Here is a 26,662-nt window from a genome sequence, read left to right on the forward strand (position 1 = left end):
CAAATCAGGATGAAAAGTTCATGGGCGGAATTCTCCAACCATGAACTTCTGGGTCGGAGAACGGGGGGGGGGGGGGGGGGGGGTGGTGGCACGAATCCCGCCCCGCCCCGTATTCTCCAGCACCATTTTTCGGGCGGGGGTGGGGATCACGCCACACCGGTCGGGGCCGTTGGCAGTGGCCCCCCCGGCAATTCTTTGGGCCCCGATGGGCCAAGCGGCCGTCTGTTTTTGGCCAGTCCCGCCGGCGTGGGTTACGTATGGTCCCACACGACGGGGCCTGGCAGGTAAGTCGGCTGGGGCTGTCACCAGGGGAAGGGGGGGGGGGGTCACGTTGGCCTGGCCCACTATCGGGGCCCACCGATCTGCAGGCGGGCCTGTGCCGTGGGGGCACTCCTTCCTTCCACGCCGGCCCCTATCGTGCTCCGCCATGGCCGGTGCGGAGAAGAGAATCCCCCACGCATGCGCCAAAAAACGCCGGCAGTTCTGCGCATGCGCGAGATCACCCCAGCACTTTGGCACATGTGCAAACTCGTGCATTCCCTTCGGCACCAGCTGGAGTGGCGCCATCTCCTCCGGCGTTCACCTAGCCCCCAAGACAGGTGAGAATTCCTCAGCTTGGAGGCCTGTTGACGCCGGAGTGGTTGGCGCCGGTTTTCCCGCCGGCGTGGGGACTTAGTCCCCGGGAAGGAAAATCCCAGCCCATGTGTATTATGTGCAGGGACATACTGGCAAATGAAAGATTAAAACCCTCAAAAGTTCGAAGGGATTTGAAGACTAAGCGTGGCGAGTTCGATGACAAACCTCTTGAGTTTCTTTCAGCGGACATAGTGAGATCTTAAATCATCAGCTGTAGTCCTTAGCAGGAACACTGAATGACAAGGCAAGTGAGATTGTGAGGACCAAACCGGCTCACCTGTCATATTAAAGGTAAGTGGAAATGGTGGGTCGGGAAGTTCAGGTGGTGTGGGTTGCGAAGGTCAGCCGGTGTGGGTTGCGATGGATGGCTGGTTGGTAAAAATGGGCCCCGAGCAAAAAGGTTTGAAAAGCACTGCCATAGAGGACAGCGGTTAACAAGCCACATCCTGCATTGAACAGGTGCCTACTCCACCTGTTTACTTGAGAATGGAGCTACCTAAATGACCCTGCTCTCAATGTCTTCCAGTCTCGCCGTCACCAATGGCTTGTTGTGACTGGGCCTGTGCAATTTCCAGCTGTACCGCCTCTGAGGCCATGAGTTAGTGCTGGTCTAGCACTCTGCCCCCTGCATGCATCATCTCCCAGGTATGGTAAGCTCTCATCTCTTGCAGGATGAGGTGAGAATTATGCAAGTACAGGTTACCTTCCCTCAGCTCTCACAGCATGGCATTGCTGTGAGATGTTGTGCTCCTCAGTGCTGTGCTTCTCTCATTTTCACTCCAGATGAGAGGGTGGCTGAAATCTCAGTAATACAACTAGTTATTCACTCTGACATCTTCTGAGTTTGTGTGCATATTGCTGTGTACAGAGCCACTTGCCACTCCCCCTCCTAGACCTTATGAAATCACTGTAGTGCTTTCTGCACTGGACCCACATCCTCCTGGCTACCCCGTGATTGCTCATGGAGTAGCCAGGGTTGGGGTGAATGGGTATGCTGTCCAGCTTGGCCGACGCCATGTTTCCCGGCGCGACCGGTGGGGGTGTAGGCGTACGTGGCTGCAGCTTGTCAGCCCTGTGCATGTGCGGCTCGGAACCCATCGTTCTCTGGCCGTTGTCCACATGATCTGCGGGTGTTCCACATGGCACCGGCGCTAGCCCATCTCCGGTACCAGAATCAGTGAGGGTTTTGCGCCAATTTTCCCGTTGTGTAACACCACTGTTGGCGCCGTCACTTAGCCGCAGAAACTGAGAATCCAGCAACTGGTTTCTTAATCCCAATGACATTATTGTTGACTACTCTACATACATGGATAGCCTGACTACTCTGTGAACAACATAAACAGAAAAAAGCCTCTTTCCCCTAACCATCGCTCTCCTATGGGTTCTTGCCCTGTCAGTGTGGGAACCAATTGAAGGCTGCTCCCTTGGAACCCTACGCATCTGAACAGAAATATTGTGAATCAGTGAGCGAGATTAATGAATAACATTTTCCATCGCCTTTGATGGCAAAAGAGGTGATAGCGTGAGGAAAGCAAATACAGGCAATGTAAAGATTAAAATTCCAATCATGTATTAAAGTTCCCTCTTGGATCATCTCATCTTTCTTTATCATTAAGTGTAATCCTCTTTTCGCATTCCTTATAGTCTCTGAAAATATAGCATAATAGCCACTGAGGAATGTTGTGAAGGTTTTAACCCTTTCCTATTCAGTGTTAACAATATGGACGCATTTTGACTTTGACTTCAATGAAAATTGGGAGAGATGTAAATCTGGCTGCCATCTGCTGTCACCCAAAAGATAAATTCACCCCTAATTTGTGATGAAAATATTTTTTTAAATATTCAGAAGCCCAAAGGTCAACAGTTCAGGTGATAGAAAACATTCAAGGATGAGGCAAATCAGGAAGCAGGATTTGGGAACCATCTTGAAATTCCTCAGATCTCAATGATCCCACTAGATCCAGAAAATCCCAAGTTCAAATTGAACATTGGCAAATTGAGAAATTTGGAAATAAAAAGCTGATATCCGCAAGAGATCAAAAATTGTTGGATTGTCATAAAAATTCCAAGGCTCAACCCCAATCCATAGACCCCATGGCTGCCCAAACGATCTATAAAGTGTTTTTTTTTAAAGCTCATAGGCAGTCAGAATTCTAGGCTACTTATCTTTGCCCTGTGGGGCTTGTACCTTCCACCAAACCCAGTGTACAGTTTATAATAAAGATCAAAAACTTAAGCTGTTGTTTATTCTCTCCCTCTGACCCAGGGATGCAAACCACATCCCAACTGAGATCTATTAACTCAGTATGGACTGAAGAATGAACTGAGGGCCACCTGACGAGATGAGAGAATGTTCTCTTTAGAATAGAATAAAAGGTCAAGAGGAAATGTACAATGCCAAGAGGAATTTTGGTAGAGTAAATTAGGAGAAATTCTTTCCACTGACCTAAGGTTGGTAACCAGAGTACACGTATTTAACAAAATTGCCAAAAGAGCTGGGGGAGACGAGGACAAATGTCTTTCCCAGGGAGTTGTTATGATCCAAAATGCTTTGCCTGCAAAGTTTGTGGAAACAGATTTGATATTAACTTTCCAAAGGGGATTGGGTATATGCCGAAAAAGGAAGATTTTCAGGGCTACAGAAGACAACATTCTTTTCATGCTGTATCAAAACCTTTTATAGCCTATGAAGTAGTTTGGAGTGTGGTTACTGTTATACTGCAGAAAATGCCGTACCACTTCGCTCACAGCAAGATCTCGCAGTGTGATAATGACCAGGTAACTAGTTTTAGTGATGTTCGTTCAGAGATATATATTGGCCAGGGTACCGGAGAGGACTTCCACACTCTTCTTCAAATGGTGTCAGGAGATTTTTTATGTCCACTTGTGAAAGCGGACAGGGCATTTAATCCGGCAGTGTGGCACCCCATCAATACTGCACTGCTCTGCAGGCATGCGGACTGTGCTCAGAATCGACTGGGACTGAAAACCACGAAATTCCGACAAAGAGGCATGGGTGCTCCCACTGAATTACAGCCAGCACCGATAAGAAAACAGCAGGGTTAGTGTAACTAATTGGAAATCTCTTTCAAAGTAAGGGCCCAGGTGGAATAGGCTGAATAGTCTCCTGTGCCGTACAATTCTCTGATTTCAGTCAGGGTCATAAACTCAGGAGATAAGGAATTTCAGCCACTGCGGAAGCCCAGTCTGTGGGTTTTGAAAACCCAATGTTATGTGTCACTCAACTATTGCCCTAGCTTCTCTCCTGCTGTTTTCAACCTTGGTGGTTCCCACAGTATAAATCTTGGCTCTTCACCTAAGTTAGACGTATGCAGCATATTTCCTTCCATAATCGACACTTCTTCTGGCTTTATATCATCCATATTGCATAGTTGGACAACAAGTAAAAATAAACACAAAATTCCACGAAGAATTGGCAGTTTCTGTGCCAGCGAAGATTCATCATGTGTGTCAGTAGCACATGTCTGGAAAGGGCAAGCGCTAAGTAATGGGGGTGATTTACCATCAATGACAATGTCTGAACCACCTTTCCAGATTGACGAACGTGATGATCCCTAGCTCCCTCGATGACATAACATCACCAGACCTATGTTTCCTCTCAGCTTCAGAGAACATGCGGCCATTCGCACACAGCTTCCCAGAAAGCAGCTTAAATTGTTCTGTGAGCTGAAGCTTTTGCTCGCACAGAGTGCAGACATTTGCGCCTAATCAGATTCAGAAAAACCTTACAAGAAATAAAACACAGTAGGTCAAAGAGAGAATTTACCTGACATTTGTTATTTTAGCTGACACGGATCCTTACAGTACCAGACTGGAATGAAGGTCCCTTTTAATATTGAGGATGTCTTAAGAATGCACTTCTTAAGAAAGTCATAGTTTGATCAATCAAAATCAACATGATTTTACGAAAGGGAATCATGTTTGACCAAATTATTGGTTTTTGGGGTGCTAACTCATAGGGTAGATAAAGGGGAGGGTACATAGGAACATAGGGACAGATTGATGCACCATCAATTGGACTCGAGTCGTAGTGAAGTTCCAAACAACAGGCTTTAATACGCTAGATGTGAGCCCAGCAGTGGTCGTACAGAGAAAGGCCGACTGCCAGCCAACACGAGCTCTTATACCCCGCCTTGTAGGCGGAGCTACCAACCTCTCAGCCAATAGGAGGGGAGTCACATGACCAGCCACAACCAATTGGCAGAGAGGCACATGACTTGCCTGGGCCAATGGGCAGCGAGGCTGCTGTACCAATGGCAGCCTTGTTCTCTAGCCATACTACCACACAGACATAGGCCATTCAGCCCCTCAAGCCTGTCCGACCATTTAATGAGATCCATGGCTGATCTGTGACCTAACTCCAGGGGCGGAATTCTCTGCTCCCGCACGGCATTGGGAAGGCCGTTGTGAACTCGGACAAGTTACACGACGGCCTCGGAGCCCGCTCCTCGCACTCTATTCAACCCCCCCCCCCCAGGGGGCTATGAGCGGCGCTCCGTAAATCTCGGCTGTCGCTTGCGTCAAGGCGGCGCGCTGAGAATGACGCGATGGCGGCGCCTAAGTGACGTCAGCCGCGCATGCGCGGCTGATGTCACAACGGCTGCCGGCTCCAACCTGCTCATGCGCGGTTGCCGTCTTCCCCTCCGCTGCCCCACAAGTTGTGGCGGCTTGATCTTGCAGGGCGGCGGAGGGGAAAGAGTGTGTCTCTTGGAGACGCCGGCCCGACGATCGGTGGGCACTGATCGCGGGCCAGTCCCCTCCCGAGCACGGCCGTGGTGCTCACTCCCCTCTCCGCCCCCCACAAGCCACAAACGGAACTTTGGCGCCATGTTGACGACGGCAGCGACCAGGTGTGGTTGCCGCCGTCGTGAACGTCAGGCCACTCGGCCCATCTGGGCCAGAGAATCGCCGGTCGCCGTGATAAACGGCGAGCGACGATTCTCCGAGCCGGGGGTGGGAAATTGCGGGGGGTGCCAGGACGGCGTGTCGTGAGTCACCCGGCTGTCCCGTGATTCCCCCACCCGGCGTGGGGAGTGGAGAATCGTGCCCCAGATATCTGCCTTTGGCCTATAAACCCTTAATATCTTTGGTTAACAAAAGTCTATCTATCTCAGATTCAAAATCAACAACTGACCTAGCTTCAACTGCTTTGTGGGAGACAGTTCCAAACCTCTACCACCATTTGAGTGAAGAAGTGCTTCCTAACATCTCTCCTGAACGGTCTGGCCCTAATTTTTAGGCCATTGCCCAGTTTTAGAATCTGCAACCGGTGGGAATAGTTTATCTTTAGCTACCCTGTGTTTCCCTGTTAACATCTTGAATAATTTGATCAGATCACCCTTTAACCTTCTAACTTCCAGCAAAACTAAGCCTAATTTGTATAATCTCTCCTCGTAACGTAACCCCTGTAGCCCAGCTATCATTTTTGCAAACCTAAATTGTACTCCCTCCAAGGCCAAAATATCCTTGTTAAGGTGTGGTGTCCAGAACTGCTCACAGTCCTCCAAGTGGGGTCTAACCAGGGTTTTATATAGTTGCAGCATAATTTATGTGTCTTTGTTCTCCAATCCTCTACATATAAAGGTTGCATTCCATTCGCCTTTTTGATTATTTTCTGCACTTGCTTGTGACATTTTAAGGATCTACACACCTGAATCCCCAAATCTCTTTAGACATTGTCATAACCCCCCACGAGGACAAGGGGAAGCGATCATTGATCACCCCGTGGGATTCGTGGCATACAAATTTCTCAGATAGGGGGCGGAGGGCACCTACCTGCGTTTCATTATCAACTAAGATAAAAGCTGGCCCAAAGCAGGCCCTGGTGTGGTTAGTGCTCCTGGCAAGGACCGTACAGGGAGTGATATGCTGCCTTGAGAAGGACTTTGTAAATAGTTAGATTAAAATATGTTCATTTACTGCCAGCTGTGTCTGAGTTACTAAACTGGCGACGAGGATTAAATGAAACTCCGGACTCGCTAGTAGATCTGACTACTCATTGGAATTTCGCTGTGTGGGGCATAACATCATAGTAATTTACGATGCTGCTATGCAGAAAGTAGGAAGCATTTGATACAGGTCTGGAAGATTGGAACCAGTATGTGGAGTCCATGATGTTTTTTTTCTCGGGAAATGGGATTTTGGGGAAAGGCGAGTAGAAAGCCTGCTTCCTGGCCTCCTGTGGAGTCCAGTCATTTGGGATCATAAAGAGTCTGACTTACTCGGAGGCACTAGACTCTGAATCCTTTGATGAACTGGCCGCTTTGGCTTCAGAACACTATGACTTCAAGCCTTCCGTAATTACGCAATGGTATCATTTTAATATGGCGGTGCGGTCCCATGGCACGTCAGTCACTGATTTCTTGACCCGCCTGTAATGTCTGGCTGAACACTACACGTTCGGGCCATCCCTCTCCGAAATGTGGAGGGTCTGGCTCGTGTGTGACATTAACAATACGACCACACAGAGGAAGCTGTTGGCAGAAATCACCCTTGATTTGAAATGGGCCATTGGACATTCCCTATCTTGAGAGCACGCAGAGAATGGTGAGCAGGAGCTGCAGGGGTCCATGGACTATGGCGTTCATTGTTTGGCACGCCTTTTGTTTCACACTCCCCCCTACATTATGAGATGGTGTCGGTCAGGCCAGACTTCCACTGAAAGGGCAGCCCCGGCAGCACATCCGCGGCAAAGTTCAAATCTCTGTCGCTACTGCTGACCGGTATCTTTGACAAAGGGCCATCTGGATTTGAAACGTTAGCACTTTTCTCTCCCTACTGATGCTGCCAGACCTGCTGAGGTTTTTCAGCATTTTCTCTTTGGTTTCAGATTCCAGCATCCGCAGTAATTTGCTTTTTTCCATCAGTCTGTTTATGGGCGACATGTTTTTATTATTACGGACCACAAACCACTGCTTGGCCTCTTTAGGGAGGATAAGGGAATTCACCAATCACGTTGGCTGGGATCCAGCATTGGACTGTCCTCCCCGCTGCATATGAATATTCATTTTGGCACCGACCCGGTACCTAAGTTGCCCATGCAGATGCCCTCAGCAGCTGCCGTTGTCCGTGAGTGCCCTGTCCCCACCGGTAGTGGATGAGGAGATTGCGACACTCAACTTCGTGGACACCTTACTGGTGATGAGTATTCAAGTGCGTGCATGGAAACAGCATGATGCGGAATGGGTGTCGCTTCGCCTTATGCTGTTAACTGCGAGAAAAAGGAGGCACTAGCAGTAACCCTCCAGTCATTCGCCCAGAGGTTCTCTGAACTAAGCCTAGAAGACGGTGTCATATTATAAGGAGTTCATGTGGTCACCCTTCTGTAGATTCAGGACGCCCTGCTATAGGATCTACACAGTGGTCATCCGGGGTCGTCCAAAATGAAAAAGTTGGCCCGCAGTTATGTCTGGTGGCCCTGTTTTGATGAGGACATCCAGAGAATTGTGTGTAGCTTCCTGAAATGCCAGGGGCATCAGAAGCTCCTGTCTACAGCCTCCCTCCATCCTTGGGAATGGCCAGGACACCCATGGGTTCACTTAGATGCGGATTCTGCGGGACCCTTAATGATGTCCATTTTCCTTGTGATCGCGGATGCCCACTTGAAATGGCTCAAAGCGTGCAAGATGACCTCCACAACATTCAAGGTCACAATGGAGAAACTTCAGGGCTCTTTTAGGACCCATGGGTTTTTGCCATCACCCAAGTCATTAATGAATAATTGAATAATGTGAATAATTGAGGCCCTGATACAGAACCCTGTGTTAGGTCTAGTAAACTTGCATTTTGGCATTCAGTAAGGTGCCACACCTTAATGCAGCATAACAGCTCTTAAAGTTGGGTGAGATATATAGATGGAAGATTGATTAATGGACAGGAAGCAGAGAGCGAGGATAAGTGGTGCAATTTCAAATTAATTTTCAAATTAATAGGCTGTAACTATTGGAGTGCTGAAAGGATCAGTGCTGGACTCGGCTATTTCCAACCTATATTTGTGAATTTGATGAAGAGATGCCAGCAATGTATCTAAGTTTGCTGATGATACAAAGTTAGGTGAAAATGTAAGCTGTGGGGAGGATGGTCCTGCTACATTTGTAGCTGAGGGCTTTGATGAAACCGCACTTGGAATACTGTGTGCCATTTTGGTCTCCATTTCTCAGGAAGGATATACTTGGGCACTACAGTATAGGCTCAGTAGATTGGTTCCTGAGATGTGAGGGTTGTCTTCTGTTGAGAAACGGAGACAATTCGGCTGTCTGGAATTATTCTGCAGAGGGAGTAATTGGAGAGAATCTAACCATTGCTCCTTGACAGTCAATGGCATTACCATAGCTGAATCCCTCATTATCCATATCCTGCCGGTTATCATTGACCAGAAACTGAACTGGACCAGCCACATAAATACTGTGGTGACAAGAGCAGATCAGAGGAGAGAAATCCTGCAGTGTGTAATTCACCTCTTGACTCTCCAAAGCTCCTCCGTCAACTACAAGGCACATGTCAGGCGTGTGATGGAATACTCTCCACTTGCATGGATGACTGCAGCTCTAACAACACTCAAGAAACTTGACACCATCCAGTACAAAGCAGCCTATTTGATTGACACCCCATCCAAGCATTCACTCCCTCCATCACCAATGCACAGCAGCAGCAGTGTGTACCGTCTATAAGATGTACTGCAGGAACACACCAAGTCTCTGTAGAAAGCACCTTCCAAACCCACAAAGGCAGCTCCCACCAAGGCCATAAGATATGTAAATAAGTATGAGCAGGATGGTAAACCAATGGATGTTAGTGAGGAGAGGGGTCATGGGTGCTTGGAAGTTGCTGTTTCAATGTTCCTGAACTCCATCTCTTGCCCACCTTCCACTTCATAGAATTTACTGTGCAGAAAGATGCCAACCGGACGTTGAAAGAGCACTCTACCTAAGCCCACACCTCCACCTTATCCCTGTAACCCAGCAACCCCACCTAACGTTTTGAACACTAAGGGCAATTTATCAGGGTAGTACGGTAGCATTGTGGATAGCACAATTGCTTCACAGCTCCAGGGTGCCAGGTTTGATTCCCTGCTGGGTCACTGTCTGTGCGGAGTCTGCACATCCTCCCCGTGTGTGCGTGGGTTTCCTCCGGGTGCTCCGGTTTCCTCTTACAGTCCAAAGATGTGCAGGTTAGGTGGATTGGCCATGATAAATTGCCCTTAGTGTCCAAAATTGCCCTTAGTGTTGGGTGGGGTTACTGGGTTATGGGGATAGGGTGGAGGTGTTGACCTTGGGTAGGGTGTTCTTTCCAAGAGCCGGTGCAGACTCGATGGGCCGAATGGCCTCCTTCTGCACTGTAAATTCTATGATATCGTGGTCAATCCACCTAATCTTTGGACTGTGTGAGGAAACCGGAGCACCCGGAGGAAACACACGCATACATGGGGAGAACGTACAAACTCCGTACAGACAGGGAATCAAACCTGGGTCCCTGACGCTGTGAAGCAACAGTACTAACCGCTGTGCTAATGTGCCACCCACTTGTGAATATGATGCTGTGATACTACTGATATATGTATTTCCTGGATCTGTGCAGAGGTAACCCCATTTGCATTGCATTGCTGGACATACCTACAAGAGTTGAAGAAAGTGCAGTCAACATTCGGTCATTCTCGTGCAGCCTGCATGGGTTGGGTTGACTGGGGTGATGCAGGCAGATGAACCCCTGTGTGCACCAGAAGAGGCTGTCGGAGGAAGATCACAACATCCATTGGTTTGCATCTCACCTTTGGGCAGGCCTGGTGCTGCTTCTATTATGCTGTCCTGCATTCCTCATTGAACCCAGGGTTTGAACATAAGAAATAGGAGCAGGCCCCTCATGCCGTAAATAAGATCATGAATGATCTGATTGTGGCCTCAGCTTCACTATCCTACCTTTTCCCATAACCCTCGACTCCCTGGACAATCAAAAATCTGCCTAACTTAGCCTTTAATATATTCAATGACCAACCACCACTGCTCTGTCTGGATAAGAATTCTAAAGAATAACGTCTGAGAGAAGAAATTCTTCCGAATCTCTGTCTTAAATAGGCGACCTCTTATTTTCAAACTCCACTCCCCAGTTCTAGATTCCCCCATAAGAAGAAATATTCTCTCAGCATTCACCGTGTCAAGCCCCCACAGAATTGTGTATGTTTTATTGATCCTCTGACTTGGCAGTAATATTAGAGTGAAAGTTTAGTCAGACAATGAGGTTATAAATTGGGGTTGAGTACAATTCTGCTGCAGTTTACGGCCCACAATGCCTCATGGATGCCCAGTTTTAAGTTGCTAGATTTGTTCTGAATCTATTACAGTTGGCAGAATGATAGATTATGTCCTCAGTGTAAAGACAGGACTTTGTCTCCACAGAGACTGTGCGGTGGTCACATTTACCGAAATGTCGTAGGCAGATGCATCTGCTACAGTTAGATTGGTGAGGGCAAGGTCAAGCATGTTTCTACTTCTCGTTAGTTCCCTCACCACCTGTCCAGTCTGGCATATGTCCTTAGGATTTTCCCAGCTCAGCCAGTTGTGGTACTACCTCGGAACTCTTGGTGAGGGACTTTGAGGTCCCCCACCCAGAGAACATCTTGTGCCCTTTCTACTCTCAGTGCTTCCTCCAAGCAGTGCTCAATATGGAGGAGTACTGATTCGTCAGCTGGAAGTAGGGAGACGGGGACGGAGAAGGGGGGACGGGGTGTGGGTGGTGGTGGGGGGGGAGGGGGGGGGGGGGGAAACAGTCGGTGAAAATCAGCAGGAGGTTTCCTGCACATGTTTGGCTTCATGCTATGAAAGCTCCGCAGTCAATGTTGAAGATTCCCAGGATAAATCCCCCTTGACTGTATACCACTATCGCAACCTCTCCAAACCAACAGGACATCCTGGAAAGGTGATGGAGGAGTTTGAGACATTGGTTGAAGCTTAGATTCGGTGAGCATTATTATTGTTATAACCTACACGGGAGCCATGGGACTGGTCCAATTAGGCTTCCTGTGACTCTCGAGGAATGCAAGCTACCTCACTGAGGGGGCGGGGCTCCCTCATGAGAGGGGGAACAAACCACGACATAAAAGCCACGGCCCGGGTATGGGCCGGTCACAGGAGTTGCTTTGGGGAGTGGCGGTGTACAGAGTTTCATTCTACATTCAATAAAATTTATTTCCTTTATGCTCTCAAGCGATCGCTTCCTTGGATCCAACAATTATGTAAGACTTGCTTGACTGGCCTGTGGAACAGCTCTCCTGATTTTGGAACAGGTCCCAGATATTAGTCAGGAAGACATTGCAGCGTTGACTTGGCAGAATATTCCGTTATTGTTTCTGATGCCTATTGGTCGATGACAGATGGTGCGTCCGGTTTTATCAACATATCTGAGATAGTTTTGGCTTGCTGGGCCATTTCACAGGGAGAATAAAAGCCACCGTATTGTGTGGGAAAAGGTGGCAGATTTTCTGCCCTCAAGGGGCATTTGGAATTTTCTCACAATCCAAAAGTTTCAGTGTCACCATTATTGAGACTTGCTTCAACTCCCATATTTATTAATTTAATTTATAGTCCACCACCTGGTGGGGTTTGACTTGTGTCCCCAGACTAATATTCGGAACCTCTGAATTATTAATCCAGAAACATTACCACTATGCCACCATCCCGCCATTGCTGTGCAAAATGAGCAGGATATGGAGGGTTTGCTTCACTAAGGAGGTAATTACATCCCCTCCATCGCAACGACATGGGCCAGGATTCTCCGGGACCACCCACTAGCTGTGAGATTTGTGATGACCCGCTGAATCCTGTATCGAGCCAGGATCAGGATTTGCATCGGACCTCAGACCTGTCGCAAGTCTCCCGGTTGAAACAGAAAAAGTGCTGATCTGAATTCATTTGAATGCTATTATCGAGTTGGAAGCCCAATTCAAGTGCCCCGGTTTTGCTCCCCCCAGGTGGGGGTCATGTGGGCTTAATTTGGTACAATTATTTTCAAATGGCTGATGCTCGATCAATGACTCCAGAAGCGAGATTGGAAGACAATCGAAGGCTTTATTGGACTAGATGTTTCCCCCAGCAGAGCAGGTACAGAATGCAGCAGCTGGGGAGACACAGGCTCTTATACTCCGCCTTACTGGGAGGAACCAGCAGGCAGGCTTCACCAATGATCTTGCTGTCTCAGGTACCTCCCACACCAATGGTCTTACAGCATCAACCTGGTTACCGTAATACCCCTAATACCGACTACCACAATGGGTTCCTGGCAGCTTGCAGTCCGAGGGTGAAATGGGGAGAGTACTCTCCCTAGAATTGCCTCCAGGGTGCCAAGGGGGTCCTTCATGGGTGGGAGTCAGGGGGGCTTGTGCTGGGCTGAAGGGACTTGGGAGGTGGTCATTGGCTACTCTTCCCATCTGCAGCCTTGACATTTTTGAACAGTCAGTATCTAAAAAAACGATCTCTCATAATAAAGTGAAAGCATTCCCATTTGAACTCCTAAACCCTTTAAAAGTCTGTCAGTATGCCAAGTTCAAAGATCTGTGAGGTGAAGTTAAAAGTAATCCCTTTAATGTGGTGAAAAGCTTTCAAGTGATTTTCTCATAATCAATTTCATTGCCCTTTAAAGAATTGACAACTGTTTGTGTGTCCAGAAGGCTAAAATCTTTGAACTGCATTGTTTACGTTCAGTTCCCTGTGCACCATTGCCTCCTAAAAGCTTTTTAATTGCCAGGCCAAGGCAGTTTCAAAGGTGGGGTTAAGCTTGTTCCTTTGTATAGCTCTGCAAGGATCCATTAACTCAAGGGAGCAGGTGCTTTTCTAGCCACTGTTTTTTTTCACCCAGATCTTTGAACTTGGCATACTGATTGATCAGGATGAAAAGACATGTGGGTTTGCCAAGATAGTAGGTTCCTGATTGTGTCGGGCGCCATTGACTAAATTCACGTAGCTCTCCATGCAGGCACCTCATGTCAACGGAGGGGACAACACTGCAACCATTTGGGCCACCACTTAATTAATGTGCAGTTTGTGTGTGACCACACGAGGAAATTCATCTTTGTAATGCCTGCTATCCTGGAGGCTGGAAATAACTCCAGCAGTTAGCAATTTCTACTGTCTTCAGGCCTCAACGGAAGAATGCAAGATGGCTGCTTGGCAACAAGGGTTAACCCCTCCATACAGGACACAATAACCATCTTCCTCCATCCCACCAATCAGGTTAATGGAAATTCAATGACAGCCATTGAGCCACCTGTTACACATTCTGCTAAAACAGAGATCCCATTGCTTAGATCATTTGAAGGATCTACGCAGTGCTCTAGATTGTCTCTGTTTGTGGTGGTGTTCTCCATTCTCCCCAATCTTGCTCTTGTGACAGCCAGCACGGTAGCATAGTGATTAGCACTGTGGCTTCACAGCGCCAGGGTCCCAGGTTCGATTCCCAGCTTGGGTCACTGTCTGTGCGGAGTCTGCACGTTCTCCCCGTGTGTGCGTGGGTTTCATCCGGGTGCTCCGGTTTCCTCCCACAGTCCAAAGATGTGTAGGTTAGGTGGATTGGCCATGCTAAATTGTCCTTAGTGTCCAAAATTGCCCTTAGTGTTGGGTGGGGTTACTGGGTTATAGGGATAGGGTAGAGATGTGGGCATGGGTAGGGTGCTCTTTCCAAGAGCTGGTGCAGATTTGATGGGCTAAATGGCCTCCTTCTGTACTGTAAATTCTATGATTCTATACTAACTACTGGAGGCCACTTTAGGAAGAGGAGCAGGAGAAAGAGAGGTGACCACATGCACCATGTGTTCCTGTATGGAGACAGATAGGCATTATGTTCAGTTCAATTGCATTCAGTTAAAAGGAGCTTTCCAAACCCCAACACGGACCCATTATTCCTTTCTGGTACATACATTCCAGACTCCCTATGATATGGTCACTGAGATCTATATCATTCAAGAAAGGCCATAGTGGAAGCTTTCACTCAACAACTTTATCCAGTAGTGCCTGTCTTGTCTGTGTCCTTACCTATTCTAGTACTCCTGCATAGTGCTACCCCTGTGGCTGCAGCATGGCTGGTGGAAGACTGCTAATTTCCACTGTGGGAGACTGCGGATTGTGTTAGAGGATGTCCTCGAGCAGATCTGGGATTGAGGGTGGTAGCAGTCTGGTTGGCTCGCTGGCAGGCCGGCCGGGAGATAACAAGGGCATTGGCAAACTGGCAATACAGTGGGAACATGAAAGCTGCCCGCCTCAGAGAGGACAGTAGGTTCTTTCTCCACCTGCCACTCGCATGGGGCAGCACCTTAGCGATCCTCATAATGTGCTGGAGCACAGATTACCTTAGTCTACATGCATTGTGACAACTGCCTGTGCCTGGATGGCTGGTCTCTGTATCTGAATGACAGCAGCCAGGGATCTCATGACCTCTGAACTTCCACTACAGTTCTGATACATCAGAAGACTTCTGTTGATGCTGAATTGGAAGCTGAGTCAGCAGCCAGTAGATGCTCTACCATGGGTTAGTCTGGCAGTGCTGCAATGGAGATGTGCACCATGTTCATAGTGTTCACTGTCATCATTCTTATCCTGTTACCTACTCCAACTAAGTCCTAATCTGAAACCTCTGCAACAGAACTGATCTGAAAGACTGGGTAGGATTTTCTGATCCTGAGGCTAAGTGTTGATGCTGTCGGAAACGCTGCCGCATTTCTCAATGGCGTCAACACGGCCTCGGGTTCAGCAATTCTGGCCCCTACAGGGGGCCAGCACGGCACTGGAGCGGACCACTCAGCTCCAGCTGCTAATCCTGCTGTGAACTGGGCGTCGCGGGGTCCGCTCATGCGCAGTGGCACCAGCGGCAACGCGCACATGCACAGTGGCTCCCTTCAACACGCCGGCCCCGACGCAACATGGCGCAGGGCTACAGTGGCCGGCGCGGAGGAAAGGAGGCCCCCAGCCAGAGAGGCCTGCCGCCGATCGGTGGGCCTCGATCTCGGGCCAGGGCACATCGGAGGCCCCCATCGGGGTTGGACCCCCCCTCCCCCCCACAGGCCACCCCCGAACCCTTCAACGCCATGGTCCTGCCGACTGAGAGCAGGTGTGAATGGCGCCGGCAGGACTCTGGTCTTTTACGACGGCCGCTCGGCCCTTCCCTGGCCGAGAATCAGCGAGTGGGTTCCTGGTTCCCCTCTGTCTTCGGGGCTCCTCCTCAGCCATAGGGTGGGGGTCAGAGTCTGGGTCCTGTACTGGGGTCCGGACCTCGTGCCGGTAGTTCCTGGTCGTTGTGTGGTATGTGTTCCAGGTGACCTTTTGCCTGGACCGTGTAGGAGATTGGCCCCATTGCATGCAGGACTACTCCAGGGATCTATGTGGCTCTAGTCCCAACGTCTCTCATGTTAACCATGTCATCTGTGAAAGTGTACACTTGCGGGCGACGGTGAGAGTCCATCTCCAGGTGCTGATGGACCCACGCCCAACATCGGGTAGGATGAGGCTGAGACGTGACCAGGTTGGCGCCCATGAGCAACTCTGCCGGCGCAATGCCGATTGTAGCGTGAGGCACCATATGGTAACGAAAGAGAACCGTATCTCCCAATATCACAAAGTCATCTTTCTCATGGCCCTCTTGAATATTTGAAGCACTCGTTCGGCTAGTCCGTTGGAAGCTGGGTGGTACGGGGCCGTCAGCACGTGCGTGATGCCATTCGTGGCCATGAACGATGCAAACTCCTGGCTTGTAAATGCTGCCCCATTGTCGGATACCAAGACTTCGGGCAGTCCATTCAGCCTGTCCGGGTAAGTCAATTTCTTTATCAATGCATAAGTTGGTCTCCCAGTGGCGGTCTGTCTCTTGATATTTATGATGGATCTCATGAAAAAAAAGTTGAAGCCTATCGACGTACTGGGCCCAATCGTCCGATTCGGTGTCAAAATGCTTTCCTATGTGAGCCATGCCTACCGTCTGGAGAGCGACCTCCTGAGGTATTTGGAAAATGGTCCAACACTTGGCACCTACAGCAGCTCCATTTGAGCCTCATCGCCAATGGTGTATATGGAGGCAAAGACTCCACAAGAGGCCAGGTTGACAGGATACATCTCACTTTATTCTCACACTAGATAGAGCAATCACTTCTCTCCACTCCTCGCAGGGTCACCTTACATCCTGTGGGGAGTTACTCCAATTGGGAGGAAGCTCCACGCCCCAGTCACCTTGGTAGCTTATACTCTGAGGTGTAGGAGGAGAATCGGATGCAGTACAAGTTCTGTCCCAGTAGGGGGTCGTAACAAACAGATCCTCCATTTTTATAGATACTCAGTACATCACAGAGAATAATGTATCTTTTGTATTTTACAGATTGCAATCTGTCGGGAATAACAGATCCTGTAAATATCATTGAGAATAATAGATTCTGTGCTTACTCTAGGGAATAGTAAGAACAGCTTATCCTTGAATAATACAACTAATAGAAGCATAAGAACAGGAGTTCTGCCCCTTGCGACTATCCCACCATTCAATTAGAGCTTTCTCAGTTGCTCTTCAAATGCCTTTAGCTGTCTTTGCTCCATATTCCTTGATGCTGAGTCCATTAAAAAGTTAGCAATCTCAATCTCGAAAATGTGCATTGATTCAACATCCACAGCCTTTTGAGGAGTGAAATCAAAATGCCTGTGTGTGGAAAAAGTGCTTCCTAATTTTCACTCCCAAAATTCCGAGCTCTAATTTTAAGATTATGTGCCCTTGTTTTGGAATCTCCATCAGAGGAAATTGTTTCTCTATATCTACTCTATTGAATTGCTTAATTATTTTAAATACCTAGATTAGATCACCTCACAGCCGTCTAAACATGAGGAAATACAAGCCAAGTTTAACCCTTCAAGTCTTGGTATCATTAAGAGGAATCTGCATTGTACCCCCTCCAAGGACTATCTTTCCTGGGTTTGGTATCCAAATAGGAATTAATTCCCTGTCTATTATGGTATAAAGGTCGACCATCTGTATTTTTCTTTAATGGCCCTGGGTGTTTCCAGACCTACAGTGTGCCTCTGTCAGATGTGGGTTACAGCTCAGGCTCCATAATGTGTCTTCCTGGCTATGTATTTTTCAGTAATTTGCCTGCAGTGTTTTCCCCTGCTGCGAGTCAGTAATGTACTGCAGGCTGTTGGCTAGTGTCCCTGCTCTCTAGTTATTTCATGACTTCACTCCCAGCTTGGGATACATTGCACACACTCCAGCTGCTGATCTGTCACACTGGGACACACACATTCACTCACAACGCAAATCCCACAGCTCTCTTGCAGTAGCCTCTGGTAATTCTCACAAAAGCAGCGGCAATAGAAATTCTATGCTAAATGCGAATTTCTCCATTCATCCGACTCAGTCACACAGTGTGGAACTGAGCTAACGTGATTTCTACCGGATCTGTTGATTTTAGCCAAGGTGCCAATAGGATTTCCACAACCTACCTCAGAGTGCCAGAATGAGAGCGGGGTGACTTCCACTGTTCTTGCCCATCCATGCATTTCTCTGATGATGTAAGAACGAATGACTTGTGTTTAGATAGCACCTTTCATGACCTCCTGGATGTCTCGAAGTGCTTGACGGAAAATTAATTCCATTTGAAGTGTAGTAACTGTTGCAATACAGGAACGTAATATAGGAATAGCTCTGTTGGCTGGGCAGCTGGTTCGTGATGCAGAGCAAGGCCAGCAGCGCGGGTTCAATTCCTGTGGTTATTTCCAGTGGAAAGCCCTGCATTCTCAACCTTGCCCCTGGCCTGAGGTGTGGGGAACCTCAAGTTATATCAACACCAGGCAGCTCTCCCCCTCAAAGGGGAAAGCCGCCTATGGTCACCTGGGATTAAGGAGACTTTACTTTTATAGGAAATGAAGCAGCCAATTTGCATGCAGATTGGTACCTTAAACAGCAATGTGATAATGACCGGATTACCTATTTTATATAGAGGTTGGTAAAGAGATTATCATTCATAGACATACAATCGTATAACACAGGAGTCCATTCGGCATCACAAATGCATCAACTCTTTGAAAGAGCGATTCAATGACTTACATTCTCTGTTCTACTCCCATAGCCCTACAAAACTTCCTTTTCAAGTATACATTCAATTCCTTTTTGAACTTTTATCCACAAATAAAAGTGCAGATGGGCTGAATGTCTTCCTCTGTACTGTATTTTTCTACAATCCTATGAACAATGCTAAGGACTGCCTTTTCAAACCCCCAACCCCAAAAAATTCAAACAACACAAGCCAGCCGATAAGAAAGTATTGGAAGGGTTTTACCCGGATTTGTTGGTGCAAAAGCCGTAACTGAGCAAAACTTCGCTCGTCTTTAGGGCTCTCAGTAAACAATGGGAAGAGTAGTTTCATCTGGGGAATTGAAAATAATTCTATCATTGTCATCAAAAAGAATCATAGATCCTACTTGCCCAGCAAATGTAAAATAAAAAAGGTAACTGCAGTGATTGAATCATAGACTCACACAGTACAGAAAGAGGCCATTCAGCCCATTGTGTCTATGCTGACTTTTAGATAGAACTATCCGATTAGTCCCACTCCCCTGCTCTTCCTTATAGTCCTGCAAATGTTTTTCTTTTCAAAATTATGTCCAATTCCCTTTCGAAAGTTACTATTGAATCTGCTTTCATGACCTTTCAAACAATGGGTTCCAGATCATACTATCTCTGCTCCGCATTTCTCTCCTAATTCTTTTGCCTGTTATCTGATTTCTGTATCTACTGATCATCAACCCTCCTTCTAGTAAAAACAGTTTCTCCATATTTTGTTAATCAAAATAACCGCACAATTTTGAGCATCTCTATTAAAATTCCCTCCGACCTTTTATGTTCTAACAATATTAATCCTGGCCTCCCTTGTCCATGGGGCATTCAGTAAATTTACAGTGGTGTTACGGAAGAACATTCCCCCTCCGAATTGCCCTTTGCCTTCTTTCAATGTTACAAACATTCGGCTTTAAGTGTGGAAGCATTTTCATGCTGTAGGAACATCTCAGACTTTAGTTCCTTCCCAGAATTAAATTATACTGTTCCCAGTAGCTGGCCTCACACTTCTTGGGTGGAATTATCCGCTCCCCACGTGGCATGAGAGGGCCTCCCGACATTGTTTACGCCCCCCTGGCGCCCCCAGGGATCCCCCCCCCACCCGGCTCGGAAAAATCGCTGCTCGCCGCTTTTCATGGCGAACGGCGATTCTCCGAGTCTGGTGGGCCGAGAGGCCGGCCCTTAATGCCCGTTTCACCACAGCAGCAACCACACCTGGTCGCTGCATTCGTGAAACGGGCGGCAGATGCCCGTTTGGGGCATCCAGGGGCCCGATTTGGACGGGAGCACCGCGACTGTGCTCCGGAGGGGACAGGCCCGCGATCGGTGCCCACGTCCAAAACGGACACACTCTTTCCACTCCGCCGCCCGGCAAGATCAAGCCGCCACGTCTTGCCGGGCGGCAGTGGAGAAAGACGGCACCGCGCATGCACGGATTCGTGCTGCCTGCGCGCTGATGTCATCCGGCAACCCGCGCATGCGCGGATGACATCAGAGATGTGCCGTTCGGGCGTCATTTCCGGCGCGACGAGGTCGCGGCCGGGAACGACGGGGGCCCGCTCCCAACCCCCCGGGTGGGGGTGAATTAGGTGCGGGGAGCGGCCCCCGAGGCCGTCGTGAACCTCGGCCGAGTTCACGACGGCCTCTGCGATTTTTGGATCCAGTGGAGAATTCCGCCCAAGGGGCTTTTGATTGTTATGCCAGTCGCCATAGTTCCAGATGACCATAGGCTGCTTTCCCCATTGAGTGGGGAGAGCTGAATGGTGGTAATTTAACCTGAGGATCACCACACCACAGGAAAGCAGAATGATTGAGAAGGCCTGGGCCTTCATGAATAACGTCAGCTGGTAGGGGAATTGAACCCCCACTGCTGGCCTTGATCTGCATCAAAAACCAGCTGTATAGGCAAATGAGATAAACCACCCCCCATATTAGATTCTTATATTTACTGTCCAGTACTCTGTTCCTGATTTCTGTCCAGTGATCTGTATTGTCAATCATTATCCTCTGTCCATTGCTGCTAGTCCATTGGCATGACCCCACAGTTGATTGTCATGGAAATTTCAGCACAGAATTAGGCCATTCAGCCCATTAGGTTAATACACTTAATCCCATTTTCCTGCCTTTTCACTTTTGTTTTAAAACCTGTAATGAATTATGCTTCAGCCATTAGTTCTATTAAGGTATTCCATATCCTAAAATTCATCATCATTTTTTGAATAGCTCTTTAAATCTCTGCTTAATTTTATCTAGTCAAAGGAGAATGATCATCGATTCTGTCATTTCACTGTGTAACTGAAGACCCTCATCTCTGATATTGGTCTAAGTAAATCTCCTCTGCACCTCCTTTAACATCCTCCCTTCAGAGTCGTACCCAGAATTCGACACAATCGTCCAGTGGTTTATAAAGGTTTAACATAACTTTATTCCTTTTGTGCTCTATTTATAAAGTCAAGGAGCCATCTACTTTTCTAACCACCTTGTCAATTTGTCCAGCCACCTTCAAAGATTTGTGTATGCTCTTAGTTAATTTTGCAACATTAAATCATGCATTCTCCATGCCAATGGAGAAACACTCTCTGCCAGTTTTCCTGCATCTTCATGTCTCCTAGTAACCAGACACAATAAGCATTGACCATATAATCTAGGCAAAAGTGAAAGCCGGTCCTAACCAACATCTGAAAACACTTCTCTCCCAATTAGTGACCCTGGACGTTCTGCTGATATGACGACATTCCGAATTATTTCCAGAAGGCAATGTCTTTCCCTTTCTCTGTCTCTCCTTCACTATAGAACCTGCCCCCGGGGTCTCACATTACCAAAAGAAAAATACACTGACATCCATCAAAAGCCGTGAAACAAGTGTTATGATCCGATTCTTAAACACACAAACGCACTTTGGCGAGTTTTACATCTGCCCTCGTGAGAAACTGCAAACACAACCACAGCCTTCGAGAAACAAGTCAGTTGCTAATTAAAAAGGATTAGGGAAAAGACAGATCCAGGCAAAAATATAGTGTGGCCCCATGTGGAGAATGATCTATTTTACCATTAAGGGGCCATGTTTCCATCTGTTTAATAATTTTAGTGAAGAGATGTAAGTGAGTGAATTGCGTTGTGATTTCAGCAAACATTATGGACTGTTAACTTGTGACTAGGCATAAAAGGTTTAATAAAGATCAGTGGAAAGTGAGTAAAAAATAAATGTGTTGTCTCAGGGTTTGTAATAAACGCATAAACAAACCAAGAACTGAGCCTTTTAATTTCTTAAGGCAAGAAAACATTTTGAAGTTCATCAAAAAAGTGACTGGTTCGAAGAGTTCTATTTTCCCCCAAATTTTGGTGTCGGGATCATTGATGAGTATATTACAGGGGAACAAAAGGAGGTGTCTCTGGAAAGCAGTGGGTACAAGAAGCATGTAACTTGCAGCAGTTTCTGCCTCAATCGACAGATTACCAGAGTGATGCAGAAAATATAATGTCCAAAGAACCAGGCCAATAGTTATCCCTCAGTCACCATCACAAAACTAGATCATATTACATGGAGGAAGGGACAGACCGGGTAATTACAGGTCCATCAACCTAACCTCGGTGGTGGGCAAGTTACTGCAAAAGAAATCTGAGAGGCAATATAAATCATCATTTAGAAAGACATGAGTTAATCAAGGACAGTCAGCATGGATTAGATAACAGAAGACCATACCTGACTAACTTGATTAATTTTTTTCAGGAGGTAACAAGGTGGATATGCATTTGATACATTCTACATTTATTTGAGCAACATCCCACATGGCAGACTGGTCAGAAAGGTCACGGGACCCGAGGACAAATGGTAAATTGAATCCAAGATTGACTTGGTGGGAGGAAGAAAAGGGTGACTGGGAACTTTTGACAGTAGGGTTCTGCAGGACTGAGAAGGGGGTCCTTTGTCTTTTGTGGTACTAATAAATGATTTACTCTTAAATATAGGGGCAAGTGTAAGACGTTTGTAGATGATACAGAAGTTGTTTGTGTTGTTGATAATGAGGAAGAAAGCAGTATTCTGCAGGAAGATATCAATGAGCTGGTTAGGTGTGCAGAAAGGTGAGGTATAGAATCAATCTGGAGAAGCATGAGATAATGCATTTGGGGAGGGCAAACAAGACAAGGAATATACAATGAATGGTAGGATACTGAGAACTGTTATGAGTCTTTGGAACTCCTTGCCACAGAGAGCTGTGGGGGCAGAGTCCTTGTGTATATTTAAGGCTGAGATAGATAGATTCTTGATCAGTAAGGGGATCAAGGGTTATGGGGCCAGGGTAGGAAAGTGGACTTGACGAGTGTTGGATCAGCCATGATACTATTGAATGGCGGAGCATGCTCGAGGGGCTGAATGGCCTCGTCCTGTTCCCAACTCTTATGGTCTTTGGTGTATAACATAAGGCACCTTAGTGTGCCTGTCCATAGATTCCTGTTGGCAGCAGGACTGTTAGATTTGATGTTTAGGAAGGCACACTTTAATTTATTAGTTAAGAGTTCATATAGTTTACAGTGCAGAAGGAGGCCATTCAGCCCATTGAGTCTGCACAGAACCTTGGAAAGAATACCCGACCTAAGCCCACGCCTCCACCCCATCCCCGTAACCCAGCAACCCCTCCTAACCTGTTGGAAACTATGGAGCAATTTAGCATAGCCAATCCACCTAAACCCGCACAACTTTGGACTCTGTGGGGAACCGGAGCACCCGGAGGAAACCATGCAACACGGGGGGAAAATACAAACTCTACACAGACAGCCACCCGATGCTGGAATTGAACCCGGGACCCTGGAGCTGTGAGGCAGCAATGCTAACCACTGTGCCATCATGCCATCCCATTACTTAAAGCACTGAACATGGAATGTAGGCCACAGCAAGAGTACTGTGTATAGAATACAAGAAGGATGTGATCACACAGGGAAAGGTACAGAAGAAATTTACAAGGGTGTTTCCAGGAATGTAGAATTTCAGTTGGACACCTGTCTGTGTGGAGTCTGCACGTTCTTCCCGTGTTTGCGTGGGTTTTCTCCGGTTGCTCCGATTCCTTCCCACAAGTCTTCAAAGAGGTGCTGTTAGGTGAATTGAACATTCTGAATTTTCTCTCCGTGTACCCGAACAGGTGCCGGAGTGTGGCACCTAGGGGATTTTCACAGTAACTTCATTGTGGTGTTAACGTAAGCATATTTGGGACAATAATAAAGATTATTATTATAAAAAGCTGATGTCCCCCCCCCCGGGAGCCTCCAACCCGGTGCGGGGTCGGACAATCCCGGCCATGAAGTGTGTGCAGGCTCACAATTGGACATGGCCCAGCACTCTTGTACCAGGCTGCAAGCTACGGATGGATAGCTCCACTATCTTGCGGATACCTCGGGAGAGTTGAAGGCGAAAGGTGTAAACAGTGAAAAAGCTGGAATCTAGAGACCAAAGGCAGGCTGATGCCAATATATATCATCGTTCTGGCAACTCCTGCAACCAAGCCATTGTCAACTGTGGACTGCTTTGCATTCATTTGGACTCAACCAAGAGGTTGGGAGGGAGACCCTGATATTTAGGCAGCCCAAGGCCTCCATAAATATTTGCCATTATACTGCATGAGAAAAGGGGTGTTGCCTGATCGAGATGTTACCATGGCGAATACACCAGTGAGCTATTGTCGCCCAAGATTTTGTTTATTCAAAACAAAGTGCAATGTCTGGACACATTCCACTTACCTGCAGAGGACAAATCTCTGCATATGATTATATGTAGCTTCTTAAATTGGTTGGTAGTGTCATTCTTAACAAACTTGAGATTGTTCAGTAAATTCTGCCCAATTGTGGCAGCATACCTAATGTTACACATTATGTTGTGATAGAAGCAATATGCTGAGTTTTCGGGAATCTGAAATAAAACTGAAAATGCTAGGTAAACCCAGCTGGTCTGGTCTGGCTATCGAAGGGGGATCATTTGGACCTGAAACGTTAACTCTGGACGGAATCATCCCAAATTTTGGCAAAGCGTCAGGCTCAGACTGAAAACTGGCATGTAACTTTCCAGTTGCACAGAGCAGTTATCTCTTCAAATATTGAGCCTCTTAGAGTGAACAAAATGAGTGGGCATGGTTTACTCCATCACTCTGGAAGCGAGGGCCCTCATAGAGCCGGCAAGAGGCTCCATCCAGATCAGGCTGCCATCCTCCTCATCCTCCTCGAAAATGAAGCCGATGTGCGGATGTATGAGGGATCCGAGACAGGACCCCCTCAGCCCCTAGGAAGACCCAAAGACATAAATGTTCAGGGCTACTGTCACCTTGACGGCCACTGGAGCCAATATCCTCCTCCAAACCCCTGCAATGCGAGGTGTACCACAACCTGGCACAGATGGCGCTTGGTCTCTCTGGTTAGTCAAAGTCTTCAGCAGCACAGGCAGTCCGTCATCTCCTCGAAGGACAGGCACTAATAGCATACACGTGCTCTGATGCGATGCCTCCTTCACGCCTCCTCCTCGGCTTGTTGGACGGCCGACACTGGAGCTTCACGGTAGCATGGTGGTTAGCATAAATGCTTCACAGCTCCAGGGTCCCAGGTTCCAGGTTCGATTCCCGGTTGGGTCACTGTCTGTGCGGAGTCTGCACGTCCTCCCCGTGTGTGCGTGGGTTTCCACCGGGTGCTCCGGTTTCCTCCCACAGTCCAAAGATGTGCGGGTTAGGTGGATTGGCCATGCTAAATTGCCCGTAGTGTCCTAAAAAGTAAGGTTGGGGGGGGTTCGGGGGGGTGGGGGGGGTTGTTGGGTTACGGGTATAGGGTGGATACGTGGGTTTGAGTAGGGTGATCATTGCTCGGCACAACATCGAGGGCCGAAGGGCCTGTTCTGTGCTGTACTGTTCTATGTTCACCTGCTGGCCACTGCTCTCTGGGGCAGGCTCCTCTCGTGCGGGGTCCTACGTGAGCAGGCCCTGTGCCCCCAGCCGCCGTGCGTCCGAAATGGCAGCTGCGGCCAGGTAGGTAGCAAGCATTCCTGACCCTGAAATTCGCTTTCTGCAGGGGCCTGGAGGTTGCATCTAAGGGTTGGGTTTAAATGAATGTATAGCAGCAATGGGGATCTCACCTACGCACCCTGTTCCCAAAGGGTACACCCCGAGTCCACGCATCTGCAACCAAATCATTCCACATTCTTCATGAGGTCCAGGCATACAAAGCCCCCAGCAAGCCTGTAAAGTTGGAAATGTTTGCTTACCTCAATGGCCAAGGGGCCCAGGCTCCATTAGTTGCATTAAACCATGCCCCCCACTTAGAGGGCTGGAGCATCACGGAGGTTGTGGGCGGGGAGTGGGGTAGGGTGGGGCGGTGGAGATTCAGGCTTCCAGCCCATTAATGATATTAAAATGAATACAAATTGGGGTTTTGCACGGTGCCGCTGGTGCAGGGCATGGAACTGACTGCCGTTGCAGATGGGGATCCAGAACATTTGAATGGGATTGGAACCTGCCGCCGATCCTGGACGGGATTCTCCAGTTGGCGACACTGAAATCGTTTCCGCCCAAATTGGGGCTGGCGCCGCTTTTGTGATGCTCCGCCCCCTCCAAAGCACCGTGCTCATACGCTGTGTGCTATACCAATGGCCACCCCACCCCCTGATGCTCCACCCCGATAGGCTGAGATCCCGATGGCGTGGGTCTCTCATGGTCTCACCCGTCAATAGCTCAGTGTGGTGGCTGCCATGCCGCCACAGTTGGGGGAGGGCCGATCTGCAGGCAGCGGGGACTTTGTCAGGGGCTGGGGGCACTGTTGGTTGGTGGTCCAGGGCTCGCGAGCCGGCCAAAGGGGGGGCCCCTATTTTGCAGGCCGGCTCTGCACATGGCCGGTGACATGTTGCATGCACGGCCGTTGCAGGACACCACCGTGCGCATGCTTGGCCATGGACCTGTGAATTCTC

The sequence above is a fragment of the Scyliorhinus canicula genome, chromosome 10 (genome assembly GCF_902713615.1).
Source record: "Scyliorhinus canicula chromosome 10, sScyCan1.1, whole genome shotgun sequence".
Taxonomy (NCBI): Eukaryota; Metazoa; Chordata; class Chondrichthyes; order Carcharhiniformes; family Scyliorhinidae; genus Scyliorhinus; species Scyliorhinus canicula.